Source organism: Lates calcarifer, linkage group LG1 (genome assembly GCF_001640805.2).
Source record: "Lates calcarifer isolate ASB-BC8 linkage group LG1, TLL_Latcal_v3, whole genome shotgun sequence".
NCBI lineage: Eukaryota > Metazoa > Chordata > Actinopteri > Centropomidae > Lates > Lates calcarifer.
This window is the reverse complement of record NC_066833.1, coordinates 12,178,352-12,197,965: the sequence shown is the minus strand read 5'-3', so window position 1 is coordinate 12,197,965 and position 19,614 is coordinate 12,178,352. Positions and strand designations below refer to the sequence as shown.

The following is a 19,614-nucleotide window of genomic DNA, read 5'->3' as shown; positions in this document are numbered from 1 at the left end:
TGCATGATATTGTGACGATAGTGTTAACAAGGTGGGTAAATGCATTGCTTTACTTTCCTGGCGGGAATTAGAGTTTTAACTCATTTATCAAGTGTAATAACCAACCAGTGTTTTTTGAATACAGTCTTCTCAGTGTCTTTGTGTAGTAAATAATAACATCCAAACTGTTGTTCACCCAATTAAAAAAAAGGGTTTTGAGTATTCACCATAGCGGATTATCCATAGCCAGATTAAACTGTATTCATCATTCTGACTTACTGTAGTGCTGAAGTTATTTTGGGGTCACAGTAGGATAGCAATACTCAAGGGTCTTGCCTTCAGAATGAGGCCCAAGAGAATTTTTTTGCTTGAATACTAACAAGCATAATCCTCAGCTGCTAGTCTGACAACGTTGGTGGGCAAAAACTGGAAGCAGGCAATTTCTTTTTTTTTTACTCCAGAACATTTTCACACTGATTACCCAGAATCTTGCTGCTGCCTGTCCTGACATGGACTCCCTGAAGAATTAGACAACAGGGCATGAACCAATAAAAACTGAAATGGGCGACACTACCCTGGAGCAGTTAGGGGAGAAATATATATCCACACGTGGCACAGATCCAAAGCAAGCCGCAAGCCTGGTTGAGAAATGCAGCTAGTTGTTGCATAGGAAGGGTGTTCTCTACAAGTCCATGATAAATGCAACCAGGGTTCCCTTTCCTTTTCACCAACGTCTCCACTGTGGTTTCTGCCTTGCAACAGTATTAAAACACAAAGCAGCCTCTAGTGCCTCATGAAGTTTATCTGTCATGTGTATACATTACACAAACGCAATTCAAACCTGCCTTCTCAGAGGATTTCAATGTATTAATTTGCATGATAGTTCAGATGTTCAATTAAGAACCTGCTCCTTTCAGGTTTTCTCAAAGAAACAAGGTTATATAACTGTCACTGACTGAGCACATCAAAGACCTGCTATAATATGAATTTCAATTACGTTCTGAGCGAGTTCCTCTAGTTACTATTTTCTCCAGACACTGGGGAGACCCCTCTGCTGCATTTCTATGTGACAGAAGATCACAGTGAGCGTTCTTTCAGGCTCTCTGCAGGTGGAGGTCCTCCATCTGGCCTGTGTGGATGGTGGAGGAGACTCCAATGCGAACAGAGGCTCAGCTCAGCCCTGATCAACACAGATAATGGGGACAATGGGCCAGATGACAGCAGATAAGCTTTCCAGAGTCGAGTGACCAGAGGAGAGAAAGAGGGAATAAACCTGCTGTCATGCCAGACTGTCTCATCACTTCTAACAAAAGTCATGAAAGAGATTGTTTTTGAATTACATGTTCGCAATAGCTTTTTTAAAATCTCACAAACAGTGACCAGCACAAAAGTTTAATTTTTACCCTCATGCACTTTTTAAAAAATATTTGAAATTAGGTGCATGTATCATTGACTGCATTTCTACTTACAGATTATCAATTTAATCATGATATGTGTCTAAATTTCGAACCTCAAATAACAGTGAATCTTGGATTTGCTTTGCAAAAGTTGTGTGCAGAAAACATACTATGCTATCACAGACTAGAAAATGATAATCAAAGTAAATCTAACACTTACACATTTCCGGAGAGGCTGTGTAAAAACCAACTGCCTTCGGCATTGCGTTTTTTGAGCTGATTTATAGCACCACTCAGCACAAGAGGACAGGCTTCATATATTATTTAAACACTGTGATGGAAAGCTGACGAGCTGGATTTGTGTATATATGCATCCTTGTCGACAGGCAGGGCTTCTGTGATGAGTGACATAAGGCCCTGGTCTGGAGTGAGGGGGACAAGTGTCCAGCACCAGACCAGAACAAAGCACCAGTGGAGAAACATCTATCAGCCCTGGCCGGAGGGACGCTTTACTGCCCCTGTGGTGCCTCCCTGACTGAAAGATGACACCGTCTACATTGGCTGCCTGAAGCTAACAGAAAACAAATAGTTGTTTTATTTTCTGTTTCCTACAATTTCTAGGAAAGGGTAGTAGGTAGTAAAAACCATCACTGTCTCTTAACACAAGAAATATTGTTTTTCTGTACTATTCTCATTCTTAGTTGATGAGTCATGAATTAATCATAGTCTACTCATCAAGCTGGAGCCTATTGTGAGGCAATTCAAATCACATGCCAAATTTATTTTACCTGGAGTACATGCAGGTACGCATATTGTTTTGCTGAGTGTTTTCTCCAGATCAAGTGGTGTTGGAGCTTTCCAGCAAATACTGGAAATGTGGAAACAAAGGAAGCTCTTTGTTTGAAATGTGTATCATTTCAAAAAGAAGAGCACCACAATGCCACTGAAAGGAGTATTAGACTGTTTCTCTTCATGTTTGTATTGAGGCAGACAGGGAGTGTCCCTTGTGAATTAAATAGTACCAATTTATAGCTAAACAAACCAACCCTCTGTGCTCCCTCAGCCCTGTGATAGAGTTTCCTCCTCAAGCCAACTCTTCGGTCAGATCCTGAAGGCGCTCGCTTGGGTCCTTTGTACTCAGCTGCCTTTGGGTTTATTTTCTCAGCACAATTGAATTCTTTTCTTTTCTAAAGACTGCAAAGACTGTAGATCCCTCTGCTGATACAGAGTGTTGCCTTTCCTTCCCCCTTCCTACCCCAAATCTGTGAGGATTTTTGTGTTTTTGTGTAAACAAAGATGAGGAGTAAACAATACATCTGGATTTGCTGTGCCTAGACCAGCATCTGGGCTTCTGACTTTTTGATTATCTAGCAGGCTTATTGTTGTTTATGACAGGAAATAGGACTGGTGCTGGTCACTTTGTCAGCTTGTCAATAGCACTGTATTCCCACAGGAAGGCTATTGATCAGGATATGACAGGTGCTGTTTCTTTCGGTATTTGTTTTTGTTTGTTTTGAGCTACTTCCTTCTTTTCTCATTATCTCTCTGGAAGCTATGACGTGCGTGTTCTCCTCTCTGCCTCAGCATGGCCTATCTGATCTGATCAAAACACGCTCTCCTCTAAACAATAACAACAACAGTGCAGCGGGAAATAACCATTAATGAATTATTAGCAGCAAATGACTCATCAAAACTGTGAGACTGAGGAGCAGGATGTGATGAAGTGTTGCCTTTCTGGAGACTGACAGTTTTTCAGGCCTCAGGTGGGAACAAGCTCCTATGAACTCATATTGTTTAGACTGATTTTTATCTGTCAAGCAGCGAGACACTTGTATATTTGCTTTGAGCAGTGGTGGCCAGAGAGGAGAGCCATGAGGCAGCTGGCAGAATGTGTCATTATCAGGAGTGTCAACAAAGCTTCTGGGTTATCATCAATAACATCTGTATGGCAGCAAGAGCAGTGTGTGTGTTTCAGTTAGCTCCATGCACTGCTGTGATTCACTGTTTACTTTTGTCTTGTACCCAGATAAACCTTGTGTATTTTGAGTGTTTATAGCATGCCAACTGGTGACCTCCACACCCTGCTGCTCCCATGTGCTAGTCTTTACTTGTTTTTCATTTTCCCTCCATCTTTTGTCACCAAGCACACTGTTTCTGGTGTTTGTGTGTGTGTATTTCTGTTGTGTCCCAGAAATCACCTGTCAGTCAAGCTGTACGGACATTACCAGGGTTGTTTTTGTGTCAGATGTTCTTTTTTATGAAGTTATAGTTTTTGTTTCTGTTCTTCTGAGTACCTCAGACAATTTTCTGGTGCAAAGAAAATCACTTCCTGCACACCACTGGGGTTTTCCTGAGATATTTCAAACAGTAAATGTAAAAGCTTTGGTGCACCAGCTTTAGGTTGAATCATTGTTCTGACAACTGAGATTAACAACAAACTGATTCATTTATATAATGCAGAGTAGTTAACCCAATTTTAAATCAGCCAGTAAGTACCTAGAAAATTAGATTTAAAAAACATCAGTAAACTACATATACCAGTGTTGGAATGTAAAATATAGGATGTTACCAACTCACTGTGTCTGTGACACTTTTATCTGAGAAGACAGCAAAGGGAGAAGAGAAGCAACAGTTTTATACAGAATTTTTTGGCGATATATAGATTTTTTCAAACTGCTCACTGCTGTTCAGGAGTCGGATTTTAATTTTTCTCTGAAGTTGTGATTCATCACTTTGTGTAGGAGGAGAAGATTTCAGGCAAGTAACACAGCCAGCACCAGAATTTTATTACAGGTAAACAGAAGAATCTTAGGTGGGGGCTGGGGCACTTTTCCCTCATGTGAACCAATTCTAAAAAGATGGTATATTTGATAACTACTATGGAAAAATAGGAAAACATTTTTATAGATATACTGCATGTGTCTATGTGTGTACAACAAGATATAGTGGTGGAATAGATGGCAGCTGGGACTGGCTTTTTGTTTCCACCCTGTGAATCAACAATTCATTTCCAGCTGATTTGTACAAAAGGTGATTGTTAGCAGTAGGTCCAGCTTGTCCACTTACAGTTTCCTAAGTGAACCCTCCAGACAGCCATTGCTCAATCATGGTTCACCTCTCTGGCAGAGGGCACGGATGGCGGCTTTCACACTCACTTCAAATCAAATCAATGTCTGATCCATCATGGGCCTCTTGCCTTCAGGGCAGCTTTGGATCTGCAAGAGCTACCCACTGTGGTATCCACTAGCTGCTTATGTCTTGGACTGATGTGTGTGTTTGTGTGTCTGTGCTCAGGGTAATAGAATTAAAGGAGGACCCTGCCCCCCTTGGGAGCTTTCCATCTGGTTTTATATATACACAGACACACACACACACACACACGCGTGCGCGCACACGCGCACACACACACACACACACACACATATGAGAGAAATATTAGAGAATAAACTTCTTAGCTGAACCCATGATGTTCTGTGACTGTGGCTCTTCTGCTGTTGAAAAAACTGTAGACATGGCACTTCAGTGGCATAAACAAAAACATTAGTTCCTGTTTCCTCTCATAAGCACTTTTCCATGTCTTCAGTGGAGAATGTCATGGGATGAGACAGCATGTGACGTTAGTCTGATTTTCTTTTTATATGAACCTTTTTCTGGTTAAATACCAAGGCATGTAACTTTTACAGGGGGTCATAAAGACACTGTTTTTAGCCATGATATTAATCTAATGCAAACATATATTAATTATTAATAATTATTATAGCCTGTTCATTAATTCAGCCCAAGAAAGCTATAAGCTAAATTATCTTCTAAAGAAACACAATAAAGCAAAACCACATAAAAGCTTATGGTTTATGATAATATGGGTTAGGTTATGCACTGAGTTTTAATAAATGTGGGGTTTTACACACAAGTAACACAAAATACACTGCACTGCACCACTGTCAAAACTAGATACAAAAATAAATACAAAGCAAAAGCTAGCAGCTAGTTAGCTTAGCTTAGCACAAATACTGGAAATAGGGAGAAACAGCTATCCTAGGTCAAAGGACAAAATCATCCTACCAGCACATCTGAAAGTCACTGATTTTGTTGTTTGTTGAATCTGCACAAAAAGGGCAATTAGCTGTGTTATGGGATTATGTGTTGAAATGTGACAAGCACAGTAACTTCACATTAATGGCACATGGTGTCTGTAAACTGTTTAGAACCTGAAGTGTACACACAACCATTTACTGTTTTATTGAGGATGAACAGTGACTTCCTGTCTCAGCTGGTTGCCCAGCAGCCATGAAATAGTCACATTAACTTCCCCTTAAGTAGGACAATTGCCTTTTTTATGCATCAGTTGTTGTACAGATTAAACATTTTATCTGTAAATCTCAAAATGTCAAACTATTCCTTTAAGAATAGAGTCATGGTTTTTTGCTGCTCATTTATCATTAAAATAGACAAGGTTCTGGTTTCTCTGTTAAATCTGAAAAGGACAATGGCAGAAAGGGACAATAATAAGTTTTACTCATCTTAATATGGAAATTTAATCACACTTGTGAGCAGTTCAGCTTAAACAGGATCGTACTTCCTACATGTAATCACAGGTACTGATGGTGTAGTTGCCAAGGAAAACATAAAGCAGACTTTCTCCTTCACCTGTAACCTGACCTTACTCACCTTTCTGTTGTTCAGACTTATTATTAGTCTTACTCACCTAACATTGTCTGTAGTCTCTGACAAGGCTCCGGTAATGGTGACTCAAACAACACCCACTGCATTTACCTTTTTCCCTTCCTGGCATCATGCACAGCTGCTTTTCGTTATCGGCTCTCCTTTTCTCATCCCTCATGATTCATTACATTTACTGTGTTTGAGTGCCCAGCGGCTGGCTGCCATCATAATAGGCTGAGAAAGATTGTTTCTTCCATCATCAAGCTTCTAAATCATCTGCAGGGCTTTTCTATCTATCCTACATAGATAATGATAGCACACCAGCTTCGTAACATGGAGGCAGCAAGATGTCATAAATCAAGTTTTTAAAAGAATCCATTTTAGATTTGGTTATATAATGCATATCTCCAACAAGTGCTCCTATCTATCTCCAAGCTGTCTTTCCTTTAATGATGTGATATGGTTTTGTATCAGATGCTTTCATTCTATGCTCTAAAAACACCTTTAAACCTAACCCAATCTGGTGCACAGCAAAAAGGAGAACTGTCGAGTCTTTATTTTGTGATTTTACAACATTTTCCTTTTCAGATAAACAGATAATCTTTCTAACTTCAGGCAGGACAACGTCTGGACAAAATCTTCTATAAATATACACACATGTAGCCAGCGGCTTGGCTGCATCTCCAAAGAATGTGAAGCATCAACTCAGTACTACATTTTGTTGGCACCATGTATGAGTTTTGGCCCAAGCAAGCCCATTTTCCACTGGCTTGATAATTAAATGATAGCTGCAGATGCACCGCTTATCTCTTTTGCTGCTATACTCCAATGAATCCTGTTAACTCCTCAAGTGCAAGTAAACACTTAAACTCACTCATACACTCATGCCATGTACAGTGACGAGCCTGGGTGGTAGTGAGAGAGGGCTGCAGGGAGAGAGAAAGTGAAATAAACAGAAATAGAACAGAGAAACAAAAACAAGTTGCCTATGTTGGACAGGGTGAACTTTTAGTGAACCTGTTTGTCTTGCTGTTGTCTGCCTACCCTATCGCACGCACGCACAAAAAACCACTCCACTCTGCCCTCACTTCCCCTCCCTGACGACTGACAAGCCACCTAATAGATGTCACAGATGTCCACAGTGAGATCAATAACCTCCCACACCTCCACCCCCTCTCTGCCACGGACCACGAGACTCTACAGCAGCAGTCCCCTGCCTGAGTCGCACTTCCCTCATCTCAGATTGCGTGAGAGTTTTGAAAAGATGAACTATCGACTGGTGTAGAGAGGCTTGTTTTTGTCTCCTCATGCTGCCGCACTGGCGTCAGACTGTGTCAAAACACCAGCTCTTTTTGGATCGACATGACTACAAAGTGTTTTGTCATGACTTCTTATGCAATGAACGGTTTCATGTCTTAGCCAGCACTGAGATGACCTTTGTGTTGCTTAAAACAGGCTCAGGTGATTAAGTCATTGGCACTAAAGCAGTTGAGCCAGTGCTTTGCAAACAACAGAGCAGCCTTATTAGATGAAGCCACAGTTTGCTGTCACAGCTGTAATGTGGCTGCAGACACTGTGGGTTGTTTGACAGCTAGAAGCAGCAAATAAATTTTTAACAGCAGAAAAGTCTTACTCATTAATCAACTCTTCTGATCTCCTCATTGTGTTGCTGCTTCTGAGGGCAGATGGCCATCCCTCCATCAGTAATGGGGGAGGGTGTGTGTGTGTCAGTATTTATGTTTCTTTGTGTGCCTGTATCCTTGTGTGTGGTGTGTGTGTGTGTGTCCTTGGGTGTGTCATGCCTCTGTTAATGTGGTGTGTTCCTTTTTGTCTGTGTGTATGTCATGTCTCAGTCCCCTCATCGTGTGTGTGTGTGGTTAGTTCAGATCACTTCAAAAATAAATCTCCATCTTAACAAGTCACTTGCTCAATTATTGAAACCTGCGATCTTCTTTCCTTATTATAACAGGTAAAAAGACCCTGACAATTTCACCCACAACACAAATCAACCGTTTTGTTGAAAATTTCCCAAATTAAGTGTCATTTTCTTGATACTAATGCAACAACCTGCCATATTTTGTCAAGACTGCTAAGCTCACTTCTTGTAAATTTCTCAAATGAGGAAAACAGCTCCAGGAAGATATGGAATTATATCACTCTGTTGACAGATTTTTCCTTGTTTTGAGAAAAATATGACTTAAATGCTGAATATGAGAATAAATGGCAGTTTTATAGTAGTCAGTGTAGGCGGGCAGGCACAAGCAGCAGAATCGTCAGTGGCAGTGTTTCTCATTCTGAATGTGAATACCCTACGAGCCTTGAGCGTGGTGTGTGTTCTTTGTTGTTGCTGACAATAGCAAACTGACAGCACATCTGGCATCATAGCAGGGCCACAGTGTTTGTCTCCCCCACCGGTATATACTCTCTGCACCATTAGCTGCTCACTAGGCAGGAAAAGACCAGCTAACACTGTCCTGCTGCCAGTCATTCATGTTGCATCACTTAAAGCATTCAGCCACACCAATGCAGATTAAAGAACTATATTCACATCCATTTATCCACAGTCAGCATTTTGTCCTCTGAAAGGTCAAAGATCATCATTAAAGTGATAAAACTGCAGACTGCAATTCCTCTCCTGCTACCTGAAGTATCAGCCATTTCCACCATGCAACACCCTCTGTTCTCCAAATGTAGTTCTTCTTCAGTTCAGTTTTATTTATTCAGGAAGTCTCATTTAGATTAGAACATTGCCTTGCAAAAGAAACCAGAGGAACAAATTACAAATGCACGAGATCGCAACAAGATGAGCCAGTCAATCATCACACAAGCAGACACAGCAATTTTTAAAAAATCACAACAACAAACAAACTGTAAAGTACAGGATGTTCCAGATGTGTCAAAATTCTTAAAAATAGACCTGTGGTCCACCACAATTTTAATTAGCCAGACCAGGAAGCATCTCCAAAAAGAATTGCTTTAGGCTACTGACAGCCTACCTGCAGCAGCCAAGAAAAGCCATATGTTTTTCCACAACAACATGCACAATACAAGTTAATATTGATGTCATTTCACCATTACTTTTCTTTGACTGTTTTTGTGCTCTTGCTCTCACACTATGCTTGCCACTGTATTTAAAAACCTCGGTGTCTCCAGCTCACTGAATGGTGCTACATCACAAAACCAATTAGAGTTTTCGCTCCACAGAATTACACAGCAGCCCATTTTGTTCATTTTAAAGTGCAGGTTAGAGGTCATTCCAAGGCATTCAAATTGAATTCATTGCTTTGTTCTAAGCTTCATTTGGTTACTTACATCTAACAGTTTACCATAATGACCAAATGCAGGAATACTGATCAGAGTATATCCTCCCTCTTCTCTCTCATTATTTCACTTTTCCCTAAAAGTGAAGTAATGAAGATGTAAATAACATCCACATTTTGGGGCCATTTGGGGATCTCTGTGTTAACCCAGTCCCCTAATCCAGAATTAGGTTGCTGTGTTTCTGTGTCAAATTGGTAAGAGCCCTTCAAACAAACAAACAAAACCAACCCCACAATGAAAGAGTGAAAGGGGAGCCATGTGACCTCTTCCCTGGCTGTGTTTGTTCTAGGAATTTCAAGTCGTTAAAGCACAGAGCCATGAAAGGCCTGATAGTAAGTAGTTAAAGTGACCCACAACTAATGGCTGAAAGGGGGAGACATTTGTACAATAACTTTTTTGGGTCCTTTTACACAATCATTGCAACTAAGCTATTCCAAGTCGTTACTTGGCTTAGAGCTTAAGTCTATTAGATGATTAGGATTCGGCACACAGGCCTATTGAGTGCAGTTATGTCTGTAATTTCGAAGTGACGCATAACACCTCGTGGCAGTCACACTGAGAAAACACAAAGCAATTTGGAAGGTGAAATGAACAACACTCAGCAGCTACAACACTATTTAAATTATTAAGGTGTCTTGAGGTTAATACCACATTATTACTGAAATAGCTGGGAAAAGGCAATCATATCAGAAATATGTTTGTATGAAATATGTTTGTATGGTGGCAACTGCTGCACCTTTGCTTCGGTTTTCTCTCTCCCAGCACACAGATTTTATGGCACAAAACCCAACATTGTGTTGTCACTATACTAAAGTATCTGAATTTATGGCCTAGTAAATTTAGTTATATGCCTCTCTCCAGAAGCTTCCTGGTTTCAACATGTGACATTAGCAGCATGAATAAGTGCTGGTGTGACCCCTGTCAGACTATTATATCTCTTATTGGTTAACTAAGACAGATCAGGGTCAGAGATGCTTGTTTGGACCACCAGTGATAAAATTATAGCCTCTTAAAGGTTGGTGCCAGTCTTTTCCTTCACAGGGTCAATGCAAACACACATACAAATGCACACACAACAAAAACAACATATGCCTTCACCAGCTGGAGAAAACTGTAAGAAGTTGAGTGTTTTTCTTTGCTCATTCATCCATGTATTTCTCTTTTTCTGTGAGTAGATCACAAACAGCCCTGAAGACATGAAACTGACAGACTGTGCTGGGTGCTATTTTATTGCTGCATATTGTGTTGTAAAAGGGAATCCAGTCTGAGCAGTTAGTGACCTCCTTGCTCTGACTTTCTGCAGTTGCAATAGAGCCTGATTACCCATAGAAAGCTCTTGGAGCTCGAAGGGTTTTTAGTCATCATACACAGCGTGAATAAAAAGCAGTTAAAGCCATAAAAACAAAATCCACCAGATGGTGCTCATCACTTCCTCATTTGACTCATTCTTAGTTCTCATATTATCTTTTATTAATTTCTGGGCAAACATCAGTCACACCTTGCAATCCCCCTCCACGCCTTCATGTGAGCTCACAGTGACCGTGATTGTCAGCGTTCTTGTTTCTGGGTCTACATGTCTGCTTTAATGACTTATTGATGGACGACTGCCTTTCATCTGAGTGGAGCTTTCTTGCCCACTGGAGTGTCCAGCCGTTCCCATGTCTAAGGTTTCGCCCCGGACTTTCTCCTTTTTGATCATCCCTCAGCCTTTTTCAATCTATTTCAAGTCGAGTAGGCCCACGTACCACCTCTCTGCCACAGCACCTCTTTGAATTCACTGTGAGGATAAATGTGTTGAAAAGAAAAGGGCTAGAGGAGGGCTGACAAGCTTGTGTTACCGGAGAGAGATTTACATGGGGCCATAAAAGCCAGGGTGAAAGGAGAGGAGGTATAGCCTATATTAAAAGGTCGGTGTGTGGGGACAGAGAGGTAAACTGACCCATCCAGGATGAAGGCCGGACAGCCCACACACACCACCTGCACACACTCCCATTCACGCCCTGCCCTGCAGTCAATAACTTTTTGACTTTGGACAAAACAGCCCCACTCAACTATCCTCCCTCTCTCACTCACTGAACTGTCTACTGTTTCCTTTAGAAGAATATCCAGGCCTCCACATTGTTTTATCATCGTCTCTGGCCCATAAATCACTAAGAGAAATGGTACCAGCTCTACCAGTACAGCTCAGCTTGTGCCTTGAAGCCACGTCAAGGCTGAGCAGTCCTCTGACACCCAGTATCCCCATGTGGGGCAGTGTAGATGGATCCCAGGGTGCCATGCTGCCAGAAGAAACAAAAGAAACCTTGTAATATTGTGAGTGAGAGCCCACGGGCTGACTTGTGAGGGAGGAAAAAAAAAAGCGTTCAGCTCTGAGATGTTTATGAGAGGCCTTGGGAGGGAAATCCATCATTGTGGAGAGAGCAATTTATGTCCAACACAAGATAGTGACTGACATCTCCCATCCCACAAAGAGACTCTCTTGGCTTCAGTGCGTTGAATTTGTCAGCCACGGCACAGGCCATTGTTCATTTGGGCAGACAACTGCAGTTGCTTATTTTGCTCACAAACAGATGATTACAAGTTACTAAGTAAAATGATTTCAATGAGGATTGCGTGTGACACAGTCTGGTAAGCAAACCACTTCCTCAAATGGGTAGAACATATTGTACCCTGCATAACACTGTTGTTGTTTTTCAATGAGGTTGTCTATTTCTGACTTACTACGTAGTTTGTGATGCTTTCACGTGTGAAGCAGATTAAAAAGCATCCCTGTAGACTATACTTTTACCTAATTCTATGTAAATTACAGCTTTTATGCCTACCTTGAATATAAATAGGGAACTTTAAAGTTTCCTTCCAAACCACCAACACACATTGAAAACTGTTTGCGACCTGCTACAGCTCTAAAAATAATTTAATATGTTAATTTTATGCAAGAAATACCACTATAGAACAAATAAATCTAAGATGTTAATGACATTAGTGAAAACTGGGTGTGTGTTTATTGGCTAGAAAGTTAGGCTACTAGTATTGAGTTATAATATGGACTCTAGGGTCACTTAATGGAAAAATTGCTGCTGTTATTGATCCTTTTACAGAGCAAGAATAGAGGTAGCAATCAGATCAAGTGTTAATCAAACATGCCTCCTCAAGAGGCAGCACAGCTGGGTGCAAGGGCCATCTAGTGGAAACATATGTGTCACTACACACATGGATTCTCCTGGAGGTTACAGATGCACAGTTATTTATTTCCACTTTATAAACACAGTTCCATGTAGATGACCAGTCAAATGTAGTCATTTATTATTGAGATTACCCCCTTTGTGAATCAGTGATGTTCACTTTAAAAGCAGATGAAATATTCCATGCTGAGAAAATAGACCATTGTTTATGCTGTCACTGAGTCCATTGTTGTCCACTGAGTCCAATGATTTCCACTCACAGTTAAAGGGGATCATGGTTTCTGTGTTTGTTGGAACTAAATGAGGGTTTAAGAAGAATATAAAGTGACTGATTTGGATAGCTGCCACTGAGAGACTAATTGCCACTCTCTCCTGGGCACTGCATCAAAAGAAAACAAAGGAAAAAGAAGAGATATGAAAGAGTCAAATTTTCAGGAAAATTTACCTGCTGTGTAACTTAACTCGTTAAGAGTCTTGCCTAAACACATTTTTGAAAATTTTTGGTGTAAGAGAGGAAGTGAGGTGAGGTTGTGTGCTAGGATAGAACAATCTGATCACAATACACAGGTTTTATACACAAATTGAGATCAAGCCAAAGTGACAGTTTGAAACACTTGATGGCATTTCATTTTAACTTGCCTGCCAGAAACAAAAACCAGGGCTGATATACCAACAGGTCTAAAGCTAAGTAAAGAGAACATTAAAATCATTCATGTGCACTGTGCAGTCCTCTGCGTTCAGTGCATCGCGAGTGTAGAACCCGCCTTTGAATAATACAAAGGTGTTCATTGTTTGAATTAAATTGCCTGTGGATACTTGAATTTTAAAAAATGAATTATCTATAAATGATGCAGCAAAGTTTATTTTTGGAACTATTTTAGCAGATGAGTCACTTATCCACAGCACAGTGATTTTTAGATGTAGCACAGGAATACAACAATTTTATGTTTTAGGAATAGAAAATTCACTCCTTGCTATTCAGTAAACAACATATTTTTGCCATTATTTAAAGTTCAAAAAAGTTACCACATTTGCACTGTATTAATACAGTTGAAATGACATATTGTGTCTTCAAGACAAGGGTACTGACAAAATGTTGGACATTAAACATTAAAACACTTTCTAACATTTTACTCTGGATTATTCATTGAACAATGTCCTCTGAAGAGTTAGTGCCCATGAAAACTGCTGACTGTGTGCTCTGTGAATTATCCAGAGCAACCAGGACACTGTTTTTGAAAAGAGAGATTGCTGTTGAATCAATAAAGTGTAGTTTTTTGATGAGGGAGTACCACAAATAACATTTTACTTATCTCTGCTGCTTTGTAGTTAAGACAACTCTTGAGGACAGACTAAAACACAAAAAATACCTATATGGCTAGATACCAGTAGGGAAAGTTTTTAAGATAAGATAATCCTTTATTAGTCCCACAATGGGGATATTTACTTTTTTTTGGTTAATTTCAATTTGTGTGAAATGATCCTTTAAAAAGAAAAGGGTGTGAAGTGAGTATAATTGAGTTTTAATGAATGAAGACCCCTGTATAGATGCTGCCCTGCACTGAAATACTATTTTTTCTTCCTCTTTCAGTTTAAAGCTACACATTATAACCCTCTGCAGTGGTGAGAGATCTACCAAAAAGGTGATAAAGTTAAGAAAGTTGCAAAATTGAAAAAAGTGTGATGTCCATTACTCAGGATTTACTGTTTTATGAGTTATAATAAGATGTACAGTATATGCATGCTCTTTGCTCTCTGTTGTATTTCCTTCCCCAAGCAACACATACTACAGACTCATGTCGTATTTTTCATGTCGTATTTTTCTTAAACTTATCTCATAAAGATCATTTCAAAGATCCTATAATAATATTTTAGTGTTGTTTTAAAGTACAACTAGAACTTATTAACACAGTGAAATTGTTGTGTGTACATTAGCTAAGTAGTGGTTAAAAATCCCATCACGGGATGATTTCACTACTGCGCAAGTATTGCTTCTACATTATTCTAACATCATATCAATGTCTTTAGTAAATCAATCAATAATCAGTTAAGTTTTTAACACACAAATATAAGTATAGAGGACAAACAGCAACGAGTGCCACTCAGCTGGTGCTAAAATAACCTGCATAAAAAGCAGTGGTGTGCAGTGACTTTTACAGCTAGGAAAATAGAGCCATAGAACCAACTACACCCCCGACTAACCTCAACTCCCTGTCTCTCCTCTGCTGAAAGTCTCTCGCCTGCATCTTGCTGCACTCTGCCTGAACATCTTCACCTTTCTGCGCTCCTCCCTGGCTGAAGAAGTATCAGGATTATTTCTTTGAACTGACTAAAAATATCAAATGTGCAATATAGAGGAAAAATATCTGAAAAAACAAATAACTTTTATCATAATATTCAAAGTTTTCACCATTAAATGACAATGACACACTCCAGTGACAATCCAGAATCATGCATTTTCCTGCCTCAGAATGCCATCTCAGTATAATTTGCTAGTTTTGCTTCTGGTACCTCTTGATGCTTAGGGAGAAAAGTTAAATGTTAATTTTCTAATGGACAAGTACAGTTTCTATACACATCCATACATGAGCGCAACATCATCACCGATGTCAGGATATTGTGTATAACTAGCTATAGCAACTCACTTGTCAAAGAACTCAGGATTAACCACAGTGTGCTCATACAAATGTCTCAAAAATGGCAAGAACTGCTTTCATGCCTTGTTCTGTATGTCACTGATAAACAGTGTTATTGACCAAAGAAATGTGATTTTGCACAACGTGTCCTCCTACATGCTGAATTTCTAAATCAATTTTCTTACTCAGAACATGGAAAAACATATATGTTTGAGAGAATATTGTCACAAAGAGGGGAGCTCAGGATTCAGGAGATGGACCTAAAGGCAGGGAAATTATTCATTTTCACAATAGAAGCACCAAAACTCACTTCAAATGAAGGCTGATGTAAATCCAAAAACCAACAACTAAGCCCATGAGAAAAGAGCAGGAAAAACCACTGTTGAAACAGGACCACATTCAAAACACTGACAACCAAAGAGGGGCGAGACAGGACAATATATACACAGGGGGTAATTAACAAATTGACCACAGGTGTAACAGGTGGGAAACAAAACAAAGACAAGAAGTAAAAGCACAAAAGAGACACAGGGAAAGTAATTTCAAAATAAAACAGGAAGTAAAGGACACCAAAGACACAAGGGGGAATGAATACCAAAATAAAACCAAGAAGCCAAAACACAAAGGAAATTAAAATTTTCAATAACAAGAACCTAAACACACACACACACACACACACACACACACACACACACACACACACATAAAGTCACTAAGAGACCAAGTTGTAACAAATATACTGTGAATGCTTAGTGCATTATGAGAGAGCATATGACTAACACTACCACTCTAATGCCAGTACAACAGTGGTCAAGGTTAGAAAAAGATGATGGTCATAGTTACAGTGAAAGGTCCATACCAATTACCAGTATGACACAGGACACAAGCCCTGGTAATTGATGTTGGTGGCAAAGGATTTATATGCCCATACACTGCCCCAACCTCCACGCTGAGCTGCACTATATTAACTAACATCACACTACATTCTGCATGGCCATTGGCTGCCATTTGCTGATGCAGGGTAGCTTCATTTTTGTGACATTGTGGTTTTGTTCCTGTTATATCTCTGTAAATGCTCACTCTAGTAGAGGTTTAGGCTGTAATCCCATCATGGGACAATTTTGTTTTACTCAGATTTGCAGTAGTATCATGTTGGTAAATAGATTTGAGAAAATATAAATGTGTAGTGCATTATCAGAGTATACAGCTAAAGTGACACTGCTATGACCAGAGATTTTGTCTCATTCATGCTGTGTCAAAAGCTTAAATCCAAACTAAAACCATAAATGGCTTGTCAAAAATGAACAGTGCTTACAGCTCTCTGTCATTGTCTTCCTTGTATTCTCTCTATTCTCTCCTCTCTCTGATCTTTCTGCTTGTTTGGCTCTTTGCATCAGTACATTTGAAGCATCCCAGCCTTAGTTAACTGGAATAAATAAGAACAGAACAGTCTATTCTTCCCACCCGCCTACCCCACCTACACAGTTGGATTGACAAGCCTGTTCAAAAATTAAAATGCAGAGGAAGAATTTAATTTGTCATTGAATTATGGCAGGGTACAACAGCCATACAAAGAGGATCATGGTGCTGAATGAAAGTATTGACACTCTTGTGTCACAAAAACATGAAAATGAGATGTCAATTGGTGATTTAGTTCTCATTTCCTTTTCATCATGGAATGTATTACAGATGGCTGGAAAATTATATGTGAAATGGAAAGTTTAGCATTGGCAGCTATCATACATATATTTTGCATTCAGCTTTGAATTGCATCATGATACATCACTTTTTCACACATTAAATGAAAATGTAATTGCTTGTCTGTATTTTAACTGTAGTTTTGTAATTATAATTCCACATGGGACAAAAAGAGACAATATTATTTGTAACTCATCCTTTTATTTTGAAGTTTGCATGGACTTTCTACTTCACATAGAGCTCTACAGACTGATGTCACTTGTATAATGTGGTGCAATGGGAGGAATTTCAAGACAAAAAAAGCAAAGAAAAAAAAATGACAGCATATTATGATGGAGTATTACCCAGCTCCAAAATCCTAAGTGGCTACTGTAAGTGAGCCACAGATCTGTAATCTGTAATGCTGTAATGCTGTAATCCAAAAGTCTTCCTGGGCCTGATTCATTGAGGCATTTGTCCTTGTTTCCACAAACAGTGCTGTGTTCATCAGCTACAATTGAGATAAAGTTCTCTCATTTTACTAAGCATCCAGGAGGACTAAAGACCTTAAGTACATAATGACGCCTACCTCCATGATTATTTACTTTCTTTATTCACTGAGAGGACAAGAGAATGGCTTGGATTAACTCATTAATCTCCTGGTACAGGCAGTTTGTCCACGGAAATGGGTTTACACAAATCAAGGTAAATGTAGATTGTTTTTCCTAATGTCAGCAAGGCTATTTGGGGACTAGTTGGCTTACCAAACTGCTTTGTCAAAGGTTACACAAGCCTTTAAATTACATTGTCAGCATTTATTCCAGTTGTTGTTGGTGAAATGGCGGTCATTCGTCCTGCTCGAAACTCTGTCTGGGAGCTGCCTCCATTTGCTAAACTGCCATAAAGTCTCCAAATGGAGAGTAAAGTGATGAAGACAGGGTGTTGGAGGAACTGCAGGGGCATTTATCTGAATGAAATGGAAAGGTGACAGGTATATGCCAAAGTGGCTATGTAGTAAACCATGCATTGGCATTTGCTGCATAATAAAGTCACCCCCTTTCAGCTGACATCACTGGTACAGGATATCAGGGTTTTAATTTTTACATGCTAATAATTAAGGCTGAATGTCTTGACATGACTTTACTCTAGTAGCTCCATTGCCTTCTGCATGGATTGAGATGCTCTTAATAGTGTAGAGGATTGAAGTGGGCAGGTCGGGGAGCACTGTGAGCCAGGATATTGGGAACAAATTGACAAGGCCGTCTCTTCTGTCTCACTCTTCATTTAGATTGGAGTGATCCGAACCAGCTGGCTGGCAGCCAATTTATCTCGGAGAAGATGTGAATGTGAGGGAGGTTCCTCTTGAAACGATTCCAGCAGACATCCTGAAATGTGATGAGGCCCACTGGGAGAAAACTATGCTTTTTTTCCCCAAAGCTTGCCAGGGTCTGCCTGTCCATCCATCAATGAGCAGTCCAGTATCCTAAAATGTACAAGGCTGTTGTTAGAAATGTAATGCTAGTTAAGATAAATGTTGAATTATGTTTCTTGTTTTTTAAATTACAATATACTGGCAACTAAAGCATGATTAAGGCTTTTGTGGTTGGTGATCATCACAGGGACATACCAGAAACTGGCATACAGATTATGTAACCCAGAAAACACAACTGAACAAGGATGATGGATCTCCAGCATTCTGCTACTGTATGCCATATCAAGTAATGAAAGACAAGCACTGAGGGGAAAATGGTACAACTCAAAAGTATACTGTTTACTGTCGAAAACTTTTCCCCACTCACAATATTGTTCTGATTGATTTAGACTCAGTGAATCATTCCTGCACTGCTTACACTGCCATTATTGGCTGTGCATTTTAAAGTAATTTACAGGAACCATTTGTCTCTGCATTGAGGCTATAGAGAGAGAGCTAAGCTTACTTGTGTGAGTAGGAGGAAGGTAACTAGCTGGAAAGAGCTGCTGCTGGACTCACAAAGGGAGGTTCATCTTACTGGAGGCAGAATGTAGCACTGCAGACTCTCTGATAAAAGACTTTTAAAAAATATTCTTTTGTTGTTTTGTTTTTTTTTTTTACTTTCTTATAGGTATCTGGCAAGCATTCATGGACTCCTTTGGGTCCATGAATGCTTTCAGCCACGTCTAAAATTTATGTAGAATAGCGCCCCCCCCAAGTGTTCAGTTCATTAATGAAGTTAAATGGACTCAAACACTGCCTCAAACACTGCCTTCCCAAACGACTCTATATGCACACCTTCTCACTAAGTGAAACAAATGCTGCATGTTTAAGTGCTTCCCCCAGCAGGTCAACAAATGCAGAGATGCAGTTCCATCAACAGAGCTTTCTGTTTATTTGCATATTAAATGGATACAGTTTCATAGAAACAAATTATTCTGGAGATGTCAGTGTACCCCCTCCATGCCAATAGTCATCTACTCAACTGGGACACCTGATAACACTTGCCGGCTGAAAAAGTTCAGTAAACCTCATTAATTTGCCTATTAGATATTGAGAGGTGTACAAGTGGATTTAGCCTGAGGGCGAGGGTAGGGAAAAAGTCATGTGGTCACCATCATCATTTTAAAACATCATGTGTGGACAGTACATTATACTCTAACTGGTTCTTGTTAAGACATCTGGATAGTTCATTAAATGGGTTGGCTGAATGACCAATATCACCACCCTTGGACCCTGTTTCTTGAGAGAAAAAACAAATCACCATTCTCTCAGAAGATTGTTTTTTT

The 19,614-nt window shown here is 39.8% G+C and overlaps 1 long non-coding RNA gene across 1 annotated transcript; it reads left to right on the top strand.

Annotated features, from left to right (window-relative positions):
* The first annotated feature begins 11,604 nt into the window (after positions 1-11,604).
* LOC127142389 (uncharacterized) lies at positions 11,605-18,888 on the top strand. The gene is made up of 3 exons (XR_007813081.1): positions 11,605-11,987; positions 14,133-14,184; positions 18,143-18,888. It is a non-coding gene; the product is annotated as an uncharacterized LOC127142389 (long non-coding RNA).
* The last annotated feature ends 726 nt before the right edge of the window (positions 18,889-19,614 follow it).